The sequence below is a fragment of the Lynx rufus genome, unplaced genomic scaffold (genome assembly GCF_022079265.1).
Source record: "Lynx rufus isolate CCGP_SWC_20201006 ecotype Redwood Valley unplaced genomic scaffold, mLynRuf1.p SCAF_4, whole genome shotgun sequence".
NCBI classification, from domain to species: Eukaryota; Metazoa; Chordata; class Mammalia; order Carnivora; family Felidae; genus Lynx; species Lynx rufus.
The window spans coordinates 42,238,498-42,254,868 of NW_025814856.1; the positions used below are offsets into that span (position 1 = coordinate 42,238,498).

The 16,371-nt window shown below is 38.7% G+C and overlaps 1 pseudogene; it reads left to right on the forward strand.

The window, feature by feature from the left end:
- The first annotated feature begins 517 nt into the window (after positions 1 to 517).
- Positions 518 to 1,063, forward strand: LOC124523063 (60S ribosomal protein L32-like; annotated as a pseudogene).
- Positions 1,064 to 16,371: the final 15,308 nt, after the last annotated feature.

The window sequence follows — 16,371 nt, forward strand, 5'->3', positions numbered from 1 at the left end:
ACATCTATACACTGCACCAGAATGAATAATAGGCTGTTTGGATTATTTTTTATTATTGGCTAATTTGAGATGGATACTATTTTTCTATAAAGGAGATCTGAGTGAATGGATAAAAATAGAAAGCCCAAATAAAGGTGTTTAACTTTGACCTTGATTCAATTTTGCTTTGTAACGTCTAGCAATTAATTCTCAGTGGTGCTAGATTTCAAAGGGTATCAACAGACCACCTTTCCATGCATAGAAGCATCTGCATGTAATTGATTTGGGCTGCATTTTTTAAGATAGTTGACTTGCTTGAAATAATACTAAAGGACCACCAATGAGCAATTCGGATTCAACTGGTGTGCTTTTGTGAGTCATGTTCAAATAAACTGGATTTGACCTTAACCACTAACCCCTGAAAAAGGGGCTGGCAGTCATCACAGTGAATGCCATCCAATTATGTATAAAAATTGATATGAGTCCTCTCTTCCTCTGTGCTGCCTGGGGAGCTAGCAGCCATCTCCTGCTCGGCACCATGGCTGCCCTCAGACCTCTGGTGAAGCCCAAGATCATTAAAAAGAGGACCAAGAGGGACGCCTGGCTGGCTCACTTGGTAGAGCTTGCAACTCTTGATCTTGGGGTTGTGAATTCGAGCCCCATGTTGGGGATAGAGCTTAATTAAAAATAAAATATTTTACTTAATTAAATACATGAAAAGAGGACCAAGTAGTTCATGCAGCACCAGTCAGACCAATGTGTCAGACTCAAGCGCAACTGGTGGAACCCCAGAGATGTTGATAACAGGGTGTGCGGAAGATTTGAGGGCCAGATCTTAATACCCAACATTGGTTAAGGGAGCAACAGGAGAACAAAGCACATGCTGCCCAGTGGCTTCTGGAAGTTCCTAGTCCACCATGTCAAGGAGCTTGAAGTGCTGCTGATGTGCAGCAAATCTTCCTGTGCAGAGACTGTTCACAGTGTCTCCTCCAAGAACCGCAGAGCCATTGTGGAAAGAGCAGCCCAGTTGGCCATCAGGGTCGCCAGTCCCAATGCCAGGCTGCACAGCAAAGAAAATGAATAAACAGCTTCTGTGCATGTTGTACTTGTATTAGTAATATCATGACACTATTACAAAAATGATATGAGTCGTTTGAATTGGAAATTGACCTCTATACCTAAAACCTCTTTTTGAAAACCTGCTTACTCCCTCTATTTTCCTGTTTCACCAGCTGTAAACTGAGGACAGAAACATTTACCACTGCCTCCCAGTGTTGGAGGATTAATGAGCTAATATTTGTAAAGTGCTTCGAAGATAAAAGTGCCAGCTATTATTATTACTAATAAACCATTTTTCTCCACTGTAATTTTGGACAGCAGCCATTAAAAACTCATTACTGTATTTAACAGTAAAACAATCTGCTACAGCCCTGTATTTACTGCCTCAATTAAGCATGCATTCCACTTCCTTGGCCCCTCAAAATTCAGAGCTGATGAGGACGGACAGAAAGGTGTATGTTGTTATTTCCCAAGTTCATTTAAATAATGGGTTTAACAGACTGGATGCTTATAGTGGAGAGTAGGTTGATGGTTTCTGATGAAAACCAGACTATGTCCTTAACGGGAGGCTAATTTGGCTGTGCATTTGGTTCTGTGCCCTATGAAGGGAATGGAGTGCCTACTTCTGGGTTTTTATTCAACTGGATTCACATCACGTTTACTGCCTTTGAAGATTGTATTCCAGTGTCCTTAGGGTTGTTTCAAACTGGTTCCATGAATAAAGTACGTTTATTTGAGTAGTCGTATGTGTGTGTGCACACATGGTGGAGAGCAGGCCAGGGTGTGTGCTGTTTATGACTGATCCTAAAAATGAAGTAGAAAACTGAAGTAATGATGCAGCTACTTCCAGTCCACAAATACTGAAAAATAAAAATGGAGGTCTTGAATTATGCAGAGCAGTTCATTAATTTGTAATTAGCGTGTTGTATTAAATGTCTTCAATACTAATTTATTTTGATCTATGTAGATGTCCTAAAATACTGAATGGCATTTCTCACCTATTGCCAAAACGATGCTCATTTTCCCCTATGCTGTTGTACTACTGCAGATAAGAGTAAGAGATTTAAAATAAATTAGTGATTAGAATGACAAGTAAATTTGAAGTGTATTCAATAGCTACCTCCAGTGTCTAAATCCTAAACTAATATATAAAAGTTGAATGAAGAGGACTCATAGCAATCTAAATTCACTGAATTCACTACCAGAATTTTCGTATGGAAAGACCTGTCTCAGTGACTACTTACTCTTAATTTAGAACCATTCTAATAAGCATAACGCTCTGTTTTATTTTAGTGGATGACACATATACACTGCAAGTTAGAACAGATGATGGAAATTTTGCAGATTCGTTCACAGACAAAAGAAGTTAGAGCTAGCATGTCCTCAGCAAGGGAGGAGAATGGAGAGGCTGGAAAAAGGCAACTCAGAAATCATGATGGCTCTATGTGTGGTCCTGAGTCATTAAGAAGTTACTACAAAATAGTTTAAACTAAAAAATATTTTGGTATATCACCTATAGGTATATAAATCATTAATTTGAAAATCATGTGAAATCATATTTCATACTGACCTGTTTAAGAATGTTACATATATTGGGGCGCCTGGGTGGCGCAGTCGGTTAAGCGTCCGACTTCAGCCAGGTCACGATCTCGCGGTCCGTGAGTTCGAGCCCCGCGTCGGGCTCTGGGCTGATGGCTCGGAGCCTGGAGCCTGTTTCCGATTCTGTGTCTCCCTCTCTCTCTGCCCCTCCCCCGTTATGCTCTGTCTCTCTCTGTCCCCAAAAAAATAAACGTTGAAAAAAAAATTTTTTAAAAAAAAGAATGTTACATATAAATACAAAACAGCAATATTAAATTCCCCAAACCTCTTACAAGATGTTCTTCTAGAAGCAAGGCACTAATAACTGTCCAAGGTACTATCGTTTGGAGATAAGATTTTGCATTGCAAGCGTGTCATAATGTATTTTTTTTTATTACTATCACTTAGGGAGGCCATGCTTTGTAAATACTATCACCATTCCATTGACTTCTGAAATTGAGCTCATGCTATTTTCATCATTTATTTTTGTTGAATTGTGCATGGGGAATTCACCATATGGCTTTAAACTGTTTAAGACCTCAGTAGGAATGTGCTTTGCATATGAGATTCTTGGGGGAAATACACAAGTTGCTTATCGTTTGGAAGAAAAGTACCTGGAGACTTATGTGTAGCTAAGAGGGAAAATGATGAAAAATTAGTTTGAATTGTGACTATGTACCAATTTATGTAAAATGTAAAGGGACACTGTCGGGTTATCTTTTGGCACATTATTAACCCGTAACTTAAACATCAATTTTATAAACTGCTTTTGTGGGTCATGCTTTTGTGGATTGGGAACTCAGGGAGGGCTAAGGTGGTGACCTACCTGGTGACAACCGGGGTGACATGGTGTTCAGATGGTGGCTTGGCCGGGCTTCCCTAGTGGCCCCAAGATGGCCTCACTTGCATGTCTGGTGTTATGCACATTCAAGCAGAACTGAGTTCAGTTGGGCCCCTCTTTGACCTCTGTTTCTTTTCATGTAGCACATGATCTTTCCTCTGGTCTCTCAAGTAGGTCATTAGACTTCGTACATGATGGCTCAGAGCTCCACAAGTCCAAGTTAGAAGATTGTTGGTTCTTGTAAAGACTAGGCCTGAAGCAGTTTCAGCCTCCTTTCCACTGTAGTCCAAACAATCAAACACCAGTCTCTTTAATAAGAGAATTCTCTTTAATAAGAGAATTATTAAATCCACTGTGATACCATTTACTCACCACATGACTGATACCAAAGTGGAAGAAAACATGGAACAGGTGGAACAACGCTGTGCCCCAGAGGGACACTCCTTTCTCTTCCTACTTCCTAGATCTCTTAACCGCAGGAGAACACACGACTTGGAGAAGGGAATGTGACACAAGAGTGAACTTTGGCTAGCCAGAGGCCCCCGTGCCTGGAGGGAGAGAGAATAGAAGTGAGAGGCTGTGCGGCGAGTTAGGTGAGGACACTTCAGGCTCAGATTCCTTAGTGGAATGGGCTTTTCTGATGCTCTGTATCTGTCATCTGTTTGCATTCATCCTAACTCTTTTCCATTCATCTTGGAAGTGGGTTGGCCTCAGGAAAACTAAGGGTACCCCAGCAGAGTCAGAAGGGCCATGGTGAAACTCAAATGCTAGGAAACAGGGAGTTGACTACTTAGATTGCACAAGGCACTAGGCTTGAGGAGGGATGGAAAAGAGCCTCTCTGTTTCCTTCTATTTATCTGTCATAGCCTCTAACAAAAAAGGAAGCAGGCTTCATGCACCAAAATGATGATTGTGCATTTGGCTTCAGCCTTTCTTTACCTGTAACTTCCAGAAGCAGGATTGTAATGGAAAGGGGACTAACAGGTGACAAATACTAACATTATTCTCCTATTTTCCTGCAGTGCTTTGTGAGCACAGAGCAAGAAGCAGGTCAAGAATATACAGCAAGGGAGCTGTCTTGGGCTGTTTCTTTCTCTTCAAATGCTCACAGATAATGGATGGAGAACAACTACTGCGGTGCCTGATACGGGTTCAGTTTGTGTTCTCAATGCCTCTACTTCTGTCTTTCCTCACACCCTCCCATCATATTCTTCCTGCTATGGCATGCCATTTTTCTCTCAGTGCTTGGGAGCCATGCATACTATTATTCTTCCACCTCTGTTACATTATCCCACCCTTCTGATAAACACGAGTGGATGGTTTTTCTCCTGCAGTCTTGCCAAAAGCACTTACAGAGTATTGCACTATATTTGTCATATTTCAAAAACTCTTTCAGCAGGCAAAATGCAATATATGTAACTCTAAAGTGCTATGGTATGGTGAATTTAATTCTATATTGCTAATGTTGGCAATTGCCTTTAAATAAGAGGCACACATAGATATGATTTAATGTGACGTTTATAAAAACAAGGTGCTTAAGCAAGGTGGGTATTAATCCTGTTCAGAGAGGTTAAAGGAACTCATGTTGTCTGATTTTGTCTTAAGGTATTGCAATGACAAATCGTTTAGCCATTGATAAAATGTTTCCTTGTTCAGAGAATGTAAGTTTTTAGATGATACAACCTGTAAAGTCGTATTAAAAACTGTTGGGACTGTTGAAACACAGGCAATCCTCAGAATTTTTCTGTGGTTTCTTTTGTTCTAGCAAAATACATTTTTACTATAGCAAAGAGCACCTCTTGGCCAGTCTTGCTTTAGCAGTTTTCCATCTGTCCTGTGCATCCTTTCTCTACTTTTAACTGACCACAAAGCCTGCTTCACCTTTCTCCTTGACACGCCGAGACTTATTTCTCATGAACTATTCTGGATAGTTCCTTGTTCAGCTTTTGAATCATTAGACCACTGCAGCCTCCCTCTCCCTGGATTTCTGCCTTTTGTAACTATTCTTGTCCACTAAGGTCTAAATGTCACTGTTAAAATCCCTTTTCTCGCTTGTTGCTTTGACCATGATGCCACTTACTTCCCGAAAATTTCCCCTGGCTCCCCACTACTTTGCAGGCCAAGTAACTGTCACACTTGGTTTCCACATTCAGCCGGACTCAGCCTTCATTATTCCCTTCTACTTTCCTGTATCCTTAGAGACCTGTCCTTTTACCCAATAGCTTGCTGTTCCTGCCTTCTTAGCACTCCTGTCTTCCCAGATAGATTTCCTGCTGTTCTTTCTTCTTGTAATAACCGGTCACTCATTCATCTCCCATTCTCTGAGACTCCCTGAAATACACCATCTTCAGTATTTTTGTCATAATTTACTTACATTTTTAACGGCACATTAAAAAAAATATGTTGCCTTAAGCTGGAGGTTTTATTTCATTACTGTAAATGAAACCCCAGTGTCAGTGGGAAACAAGAGAGGTAACTACAAATGTTAAAACTATGAAAACAGTCCAAGGTCATTAAATGCTAGCTAGATAGTGTTGCCTGCCGATGGTTCCGGGTTGCCTCCATAAAATAGCAAGATTAGTAAATTAGTGCTGTTAGTGTTATATTAGGACCTCCTGGAGACTCCTACTTTTTTGTACAGTCAGAAGGATTACAAGAGACTGCAAAGGGGATGTTCACTTAGGTCATCCCAAAGGACTTCTTAAGATCACCGCAGGACTGAGAACAGTGTCTGGGACATGCAGCCCAATTCAAGGAGGGTGAAGACATCCCTTAGAAAAACTCAACACACTTCTATGCCTTTATCCTATGATGTTCCTGCATTTGACCATTAGATGAAAATTTGTGAAGTTCTTGCAGTGTGAAAATCTCTCTGCTGGATGGATGAATTCCAAGATGAATCAGATACAGTAGCTGGCCTGAAGATGCTTGCAGTTACCACTGAATATATGCCCACAAAATAGTATTAGTGTTAACATCTATGCGGTTTTTGCAGTCTGACACTCTGAAATGTTACAAACCTCCAGTATAATTAAGGACATGTACTCAAGTACAATGTAAAATAGAGGACCAAAAATGCCACAAGGAATGTATAGACAGTATATGATCAGAACAGGAAAGATTACTTTCAGTTTATGCACTATTAAAAGTGTCAGGGAAGAGGTAGGATTTGAAAGACAAGGAAGAAATTCCATTGAAATTACCATTTCTCTGTAGCAAAATAAATGTGCAAGCCCTAATTAATGAGCAATTAATTTTTAGCAGGATTTATTACACTGTAATCTTGTGCTGTTAGAGAAAACCTTCTTGTGTGATAAAATGTGATTTGATTACCTTTCTCAAGTTCTGAAAGGCTTATTTATCCATGTATTATGTAAAACAGGAGCCCTCCCTAATTTGGCATAGGCTTAGAGAAAGCCACACCTAGGTGGAAGATGGGTACCTTCACCGTATTTCTATTTTAGGGAGCCAACCTAATACCTGCTTGATTGGGAAGTCAGGGGATGTGGACATCCAGAGCCATCATAGGGATGTTTGAGTCCTATGACCTTGGGACGTGCTTTTCAATTCTGAGGTGACCAGGAAATCAGAGGTTCCCAGCAGAAAAGCACAGCACTTCCCTGGCTATTCAGGTGCATTAATTTCTCCTTTATGTCTCAGCGCGCTGCCGACTCTGTGCTCTGTGGTCCCTTCTAGGACCTGGTTCTCAGTCCTAGAAGGTCAGATAATGCAGAGAAGGCTGTCGTGTGGTTGGTTCTCTAGACTTAATATGCTTGTGAAATGAAGAAAAGGGAAAAAATAAAGGAAAGTGATGATATGGTCATCAAATATTAAGAGCTGATGATGAAATACCAGGATTTTTTAAATTGTTTGTGTAATAGTCATCCATTTTTCAAGTGAAAATATTTTGTGCTTTTCCTAGAGACTTGAGCCCATGTGGTACCTTACAAATATCACTTCTAAATTTTTTTTTCATTTAACAATTTTTAAAGTTTTATTAATTTCAGTAATCTCTAAACCCAACATGGGCTTTGAACTCATGACCCCCCAAGATCAAGAGTTGCATGTTCTTCAGACTGAGGCAGCCAGACACCCCTCCTTTTTGTTTTCTTATTAGCCATACTAACACTTACATAATCGACTTCTTGAATCTTTTATATATTGCATTTTAATTACATCAGTAATTTCACTTTTTAAAAAAGGTAGGGAAATGAATATCCACAGTATTACTCAGTGATGAATGTTCTTGCTTCCAGTAGCATCTTGTATAATGCATTCTTCTCTTTCATTACTGTGGGTATTTCATTAATACCTAGAAATACAGAAAATATAACTTTTTAAAGTTCAGTAGGAGAAAGCATAGTGTGTTAGTAGAGTTGAAAAAGCAATAGTTGCAGTGATATGAAATATCCTGGCTTTATTTTCTGAACTTACTCCTTACAAATGTTAATCATGTGCACCTAGTCGGTAACAGTGACAAGGCATATAGACAGAGACTATAAAGTTGAGAATTTGAACACATAGCATGTGTTCATATACATAACATACACGTACATAACTGCTCTTTTGTAAATCTACATAACCTCACTTATGCTGAATTCACTGTCTTAGGCTCTGCTTTCTCAGCAAGCATGTATCAGCAAAATGAAAACCTTGTAAAATTGTCATGGATTAGCTTATACCACTGTATGTTTGTTAAGTGCGAAAAGTGACATTTATTTCTCGGCCTCGTACTAAGTGACTATAAAACCTTGCTGTGCATTGAAGCGTAACTCTCAAAAGCTTTACAACTTGACTTTTGACAAGGATGCCTTTGCCATCTATTGAAATGATGTGATAGGGGCGCCTGGGTGGCGCAGTCGGTTAAGCGTCCAACTTCAGCCAGGTCACGATCTCGCGGTCCGTGAGTTCGGGTCCCGCGTCGGGCTCTGGGCTGACAGCTCAGAGCCTGGATGGAGCCCGTTTCCGATTCTGTGTCTCCCTCTCTCTCTGCCCCTCCCCCGTTCATGCTCTGTCTCTCTCTGTCCCAAAAATAAATAAACGTTGAAAAAAAAATTAAAAAAAAAAAAGAAATGATGTGATAGTGAAGTTCACTTGCGTTCGCCATTTTATGAATTAGAAGGTTTTGTTTGTTTGTTTGTTTTGTTTTGTTTTTTTTACTTTCCGCATTTCTACTCATTTTTTATTTATTTGGCACCATGAAATAGTCACCTTCATCATATTTGTCAACTTCCAGCCTAAAGCTTTGGAAATTGGTATAATGAATGTTCTAAATGGGCATAAATGTCTTTAGAGATATTTTTAACCCCCAAGAATGTGAGATCTGAGTCCTACCTGCCAAAATATGGCAGAAAATATAAACAAAAAATTATGTTTAAAAAAATACCACTGTATTTAGAGGAATAATACTAATCAGATAGTATTTTAAGACTCAGGAGTGCTTGGCTGGTTCATTCACTGGAGCATGTGACTCATGATCTCAGGGTTGTGAGTTCAAGCCCTATGTTGAGTGTAGAGATTACTTAAAAATAAACTTTTTAAAATACATAAAGAAAAATCCATGACTAATGGTACTGTTTTGAATTGAGGTATTGTGGGGAAAATAGTATTACTGGAGCTTGAAGCTTTGGCTCTTTGAGGGTGTATGGCAGAATAATTGTAAAAACTGCAGTTTGTTTTTATTGATCTGTTTTGAATCCACAGTTGACTTTTCTATATGACAGTTGAAAAGAATCTTCTTACTTTTTGTGTATTCATTTTAAAGTGTCCATGAGAAGGATGAAAATGAATACTCTGGTAAAGCAGTTGAGAGTGAATTGTGAAATAATGTACCAGAATAGCCTCTGTACCCTAAGATAGTCAACATATAACAGATCTTTCCATAAATAAACATAAAATAGTTTGTGCTGATAGATGCCTGGAATAGTAAGATGTGGATTTACCAGAAACGTTGGAACTTCATATTTCTCTATGACTCTTAACTGACCATAGGTATCGACAATATATTTGGGAGGCTTATTTCTCCAATAGGCATAAGATGCCATTGGACACTCAAGGAACACTGCTGGAGGCAACCTTTGACATTGACAAAGTGGAACATTTGGGAAGGGATTGCTAAATACGGCGATTCATACCCAGAAAACTAGCATTTTGCCATTTGCTAGCATTTTCCTAATTTGGCAGTGGTTTCCAGATGCCACACCCAGATCTCTCTCTCTCTCTCTCTTTTTTTTTTTTTTTTTTTTTTTTTTTTTTTTTAGCAATGTTGATTTATGGAAATGTTTTGATAGAGGCTTAAAAGCTAACACCAAATTCAGCAGTGCAGAAAGACTCCAAATCATATTCTTCTTTTTTGTCAATATTTTCACTAGGGCAATGTCAGATATTAAATCACCTAGAATTAGTTATGTGCCATTTCAGCAACCTTTTGTGCGCAATCTGCTCCAACCCGTTTGTGCTGATTAGCAGTTTAAAAAGTCTGCAGAGGAAGGGAATTTTCAGTAGCTTCCCCGCCCCCCTCCCCCCGCCCCAGCCCTGTGTGCACTGGGGAAGGAATTACCTTCTGTGCAACTCCTGAATAATTTTGTTGACCAGATTCATGCTAGAAAAGAACAGTATCAGAAAAAATTTACCTACATATGGGTCTGAAGCTATGCTCCGAGATATAAGAGAGGGAAAGAACCAGTGACTCGAAGTGAAGTGTGTGTGTGTGTAGTTCTGACTCCAAGGAGTCATTCATTCATTCATCAAATATTTATTGAGCTGTTTATAAATCCCAGGCACCGTGCTAAGCATTAAAATGAAGATAAATTCCCTGCCTTCCAGAGTCTACCATTACTGAGAATGTCAGCCAATAAATAAGTAAACAAATAAAATCATTAGAGGAAAGAAACAAAGGATTATGATAGAGAAAAATGAAAGGAGGAACTTACTTTTAGAAAGGCTTTTCTGAGAAGGTGACTTTCAATCCGAGCCAGAAGGGGAAGAAGGCAAACAGGAAAAAAGCCAGGAGAGCAGGGTTCCAGGCAGAGGAGCAGGGAGCGGAAAGGCGCTGTGGAAGGCAGGAATTTGGCATGGTCTAGAGCTGACAGAAGGCTAGAAGCTGGAGTGCAGGGAGCTTGGGAGAGATTGGCAAAGGTAAGGTTAGGGCAGATCCTGTGAGGCTTTACAGGTCATGGATAAGAATATGAATTTAAAGCACACTATAGGAACTTCAAAGGAATCCAAGCAGTTCAAGCAAGTTGATCTGATTTATGTTTGTAAAAAAATCATTTTAGCTGTCGCATGAGGAGTGGATTGCAACAGAGAGCAGGACCAGTTGGTATTCCACTTGGGGAATGAGAACAACTTGGACTTGAACTAGGGTGTGATAAAGGGGATTTGTGAGACTGTTTATTGTACTTTTAATAAGATGATACGGGTGGTTTGGGGATTGTTGTGAGAAATAGCACACAGCCCCTGCAGGCAGGAAACCTATATAGGAAACAACCAAAGAATATGGGGTTGTGAGAAGAAGAGGTTTAAGATACGTGTTTCCATGCTGCCTGGTAGTGGAGGGATTTGGATGAGCCTCAGGAGGGCTCAGGGCTGGGGTGAGTGACATTTAGTGAGCTTCTGGTCTCAAAGAGGGCATGCGCAGCTGAGAGAATGTGCGTGTGCTCCACCGGGGGAACCTGCTCATTAATTCTTACAGCAGTTTTGTGTTGGGTATGGAAGATGAAAGACATTTTCCATTCAATTATTGATCATAAGCATGATGTGGTTTGATTAAAATGGAAAGATAATTGTATCAAATAGAATTTGGTTATCTTTTTCCCCCCTTGCTATATTTTAATTTACCCTGTTTAAGTTTTTCCATGTGAGTAGAGAACACAGTACCCACCTCCCCCTTCCCAAGGAAAGAAGCATTTTATAATGAAAAGGGTTACTGAATAGCAAGTAAATTATGTTGATTTTAACCCAAATGCCTACCCTATTTATTTTGCTGTATACATTAGTGATGTGAAAAGCTTCTAACTGTTCTCTCCTAGGACAATTAAAGTTTAGCTTTAGATGTTTATTTTCATATATATATATATATGTATGTATATGTATATATGGTTATAATCTGTTATACGGATAATGACATAAAGAACAAATAATAATTTTTAAATTGGTGGGAAAATAAAAAGATAACACAATGGAAAAATGGGCAAAGAGAGAGAACACATTTTAGAAAACAGAAACTCAAATGGCCAAAAACACATGTAAAGACACTCGACTTTAATCAGGACAGTGTGAATTAAAATCACAGTGAAAAATTATAACTCATCTGTAGCCATGGAATATTATTCAGCAATCACAAAGAATAGACCATATGCAATAACATGAATGACTCTCAAAGCATCATGCTGAGTGAAAGAAGGCAGACCTAAAAGGATAAATTTTGTATGATTTCATTTATAGAATATTCTGGAAAAGGTAAAACTGGAGGGACAGAAATAAGATCAGTGATTTCAGGGATAGTGGGTGAGGTTTAGGAGTTGAGGTGATGAGAATATTTTGTGTATTGATTACAGTCATGTTTAAACAAATGTATAGTTTTGTCAATATTTGCTGAATTATACATTTAAAACTTGTTAATTTTACTGCATGTAAATTATGCCTTAGTAAAGCTGATTAAAAAAAAAACAATGAGGGTGTGTTTAACATTTACTGGACTGCAACAGGGAAAATATCTAGAACTAGATGTTGTGAAGATAGCAGGAAATGGGAGCATTCATGCTCTGCTTGTGTGAGTGAAAAGTGACAGAACCCCCTGTGGGAGGAGGAATTCACAGTAGCTAGTGAGGGTGAAAATGTTTATCCCATGGGATGCTCCAGCCATTCTGCAGCTGCATGATTACCCAAGAGAAGTGCTCATGCATGTGCTCAAGGGGGACTATGCAGTCAGGAAGGAAGAATTTCTTCTGCTATTCGAGGTCCTTCTAGCTGGACTAAGAATCAAATTGACATGAGACAGATTAATGGGAGGAAATCATATTTAATTTCATACACATGAGAAATCCACACAGACAAGGAAATTCCAAAGACAGTCAAAGTGAGGTATATATGTCTTTTTGAAATAAGGAGAAGTAGGTAGGCGTCTGGGACTTCACAGGAAATGAATGTAACCCTTAGGAAGATGAAAAAGAGTTAAAGGTATGGGAAAGAAATGTGTGTGGGCCACTCAGAAACAATGGGGCATAGAGGGCTTTGATCAAACAGGCCTTGCTAAGTTCCCCCTGTCTATTATACCAATTCATAATATAACATAGTTTTATCTCTGGTGATAGTTTTCTTCTTGGAGCAGGTCCTCTATCTAAATTCTTTTCAGGTAGTTGAAGAGGGTGGTAAAGAGCTTTTCTTGAATCTTCTGGGTTTTGATTGCTTTTAACACAAAATCATCTTCATACGAAAGGGGCCCATTTTGAGGCAGCCTGCTTTTATGCCCTACAATACAAACATGTACTGTGAACCATTTGTTTTGTTTAATTTTGTGTTGTTTTGTTTTGTTTTTTAGTATGCTCTATGCCCAAAGTAAGGCTTGAACTTACAACCCCAAAATCAAGAGTTGCATGCTGTATTGACTGAGCCAGCCAAGTGCCCCCCGCGTTGCAGTCATTTATAAGTACATAAAGTGTAAAAAACCTAAATGTCTATCAAAAGGGGATGAATAGATTGAAATATATAAAATATTTAGTATATGCGTGTTGACTTCTATAGAACAGTTCAAATGAGTGAATATATTACATTCAAATATAAATGTAGATTTTGAAAACAATTAAAATTTTTTTTAATGTTTTTATTTCTTTTTGCGACAGAGAGAGACAGAGCATGAGAAGGGGAGGGGCAGAGAGAGAGGGAGACAGAATCTGAAGCAGGCTCCAGGCTCCGAGCTGTGAGCACAGAGCCCGACGCGGGGCTCAAACTCACAGACTGTGAGATCATGACCTGAGCTAAAAAGTCTGACGCTTAACCGACTGAGCCACCCAGGCGCCCCTATTTTGAAAACAATTTATGTGGAAAAAAACAAGTGTCAGAATGATACCTTGTGTATGATACTATTAAAAAGCAAAATTCAAATGAGTACATTTTTTAAATCTAATGGGCCTTATTCAGTGATTCACGAATCAGGCAGTATCCTGTCTAGCATATAGAAAGGAGCTCTGAGAAGGTGTACAAAGTGAAAGACTTTTAGGGGCAGAAGGGAGCACATACAAGGAATAGTAGCAAAAAGTGAATTGCTTCAAACGAGGTCACTTTCCTTTAGGAGGTAGCAGAGATCTATCGGGTAGATTACCTTGCTATTGCTGATCAGACGATTCTTGATTGATGAGTGTAGGATTCCATTTCTAGGACAGGCTGAAACTGTAAGTTAAGTCTTGGTTTGGTGTGGTTAGGCTTAGCATAAGCAACTCCATTTGGGGCCTGTTTTCTTGTTAACAATACCAATTATGTGAATTAAAAACACTCATGCAACACTATATTTTCTTTGTAGAAGATAAAAATGTGTTGCTAACACATTAAATTAAATATGTTGGCTCTTTTTAGGACTAAAGGGAAATGAAATTTAGAAGGGAAATTTAGGGGCTTTCAACTTAATTTCTTGTATTTTATTTATTTAAAAAGTGATTTCTGGGGATGCTTGGCTGACTCGGTAAAGCATGTGCTGCTTTTTTTGTTTTGTTTGAAACAGGTTTATTGAGATTTTATTCACATACCATAGGATTCATCCATTTAAAATGTGCAGTTCCATAATTTTTAGTATATTCACAGATATGCACAACTGTTACCATAATCCATTTTGGTATAGTTTTATCACCAGAAAAATACCCCCCTGCCATTTAGATTTCACCTCCTAGCCCCCAATTCTTCCAGCACTAAGCAACTACTAATCCACTTTCTGTCTTTATTGATATTCCTATTATGCACTTTGTATGTAAATGGAGTCCTACAATATGTTACCTTTTTTTTTTTTAATTTTCTTTCTTTTTCTTTTTTCTTTTTTTTTTTTTTGGTGTTCCATTGTTTATTTATTTCTGATACCAGGTTATTTATTTTTCTTTTCTTAATTTATTTTTTAATTTACATCCAAGTTAATTAGCATATAGTGCAATAATGATTTCAGGAGTCGATTCCAGTGATCTATCCCCTATGTATAACACCCATTGCTCATTCCTAAAAGTATCTTACTTAATGCCCCTTTCCCCATTTAGCCCATCTTCCCACCCACAACCCCTCCAGCAACCCTCAGTTTGTTCTCTATATTTAAGAGTCTCTTATGTTTTGTCCCCCTCCGTGTTTTTATATTATTTTTGCTTCCCTTCCCTTACGTTCATCTGTATTGTATCTTAAATTCCACATATGAGTGAAGTCATGATATTTGTCTTTCTCTAATTTCGCTTAGCATAATACCCTCTAGTTCCATCCACATAGTTGCACATGGCAAGATTTCATCCTTTTTGATTGCTGAGTAATACTCCATTGTATGTATATATACCACATCGTCTTTATCCATTCATCCATTGATGGACATTTGGGCTCTTTCTGTACTTCGGCTATTGTCGATAGTGCTGCTATAAACACTGGGGTGCATGTGCCCCATTTGAATAAGCACACCTGTATTCCTTGGATAAATACCTAGTAGTGCAATTGCTGGGTCATAGGGTAGTTCTATTTTTTTTTTTGAGGAACCTCCATACTGTTTACCAGAGTGGCTGCACCAGCTTGCATTCCCACCCAGCAATGCAAAAGAGATCTTCTCTCTCCGCATCCTCGCCAACACCTGTTGTTGCCTGAGTTGTTAATGTTAGCCATTCTGACAGGTGTGGCATGGTATCTCATTGTGGTTTTGATTTGCATTTCCCTGATGATGAGTGATGTTGAGTAGTTTTTCATGTGCCTGTTAGTTTGACTTCCTCCTTGCCGATTTGGATGCCTTTTATTACTTTGTGTTGTCTGTTTGCTGAGGTTAGGATTTCCATTCTATGTTGAATAATAGTGGCAACAGTGGACACCCCTGTTGTGTTCCTGACCTTAAGGGGAAAGCTCTCAGTTTTTCCCCATTGAGGATGATATTAGCAGTGGGTCGTTCATACATAGTTCTTATGATCTCGAGGTATGATCCTTCTATTTCTACCTTCTTGAGGGTTTTTATCAAGAAAGGATGCTGTATTGTGTCAAATGATTTCTCTGCATCTATTGAGAGGATCATGTGGTTATTGTCTTTTCTTTTATTGATGTGATGTATCACATAGATTGTTTTGCAGATAGTGAACCAGACCTGCATCCCAGGTATGAATCCCACTTGGTCATGGTGAATAATTCTTTTGATGTATCGTTGGATTCGGTTGACTAGTATCTTGTTGAGGGTTTTTGCATCCATGTTCATCAGGGAAATTGGTCTATAGTTCTCCTTTTTAGTGGGATCTTTGTCTGGTTTTGGAATCAAAGTAATGCTGGCTTCATAGAATGAGTTTGGAAGTTTTCCTTCCATTTCTATTTTTTGGAACAGCTTCAAAAGAAGAGGTGTTAATCTTCTTTAAATGTTTGGTGGAATTCCCCTGGAAAGCCATCTGGCCCTGGACTCTTGTTTTTTCGGGGGATTTTTGATTACTAATTTGATTTCTTTAGTGGTTACAGGTCTGTTCAAATTTTTTCTTTCTTCTTGTTTCAGTTTTAATAGTTTATATGTATCTAGGAATTTTTCCATTTCTTCCACATTGCCCAATTTACTGGTGAATAAATACTCACAATATTCTGTTATTATTGTTTGTATTTCTTTTTTTTTTTAATTTTTTTTTCAACGTTTATTTATTTTTGGGACAGAGAGAGACAGAGCATGAACGGGGGAGGGGCAGAGAGAGAGGGAGACACAGAATCGGAAACAGGCT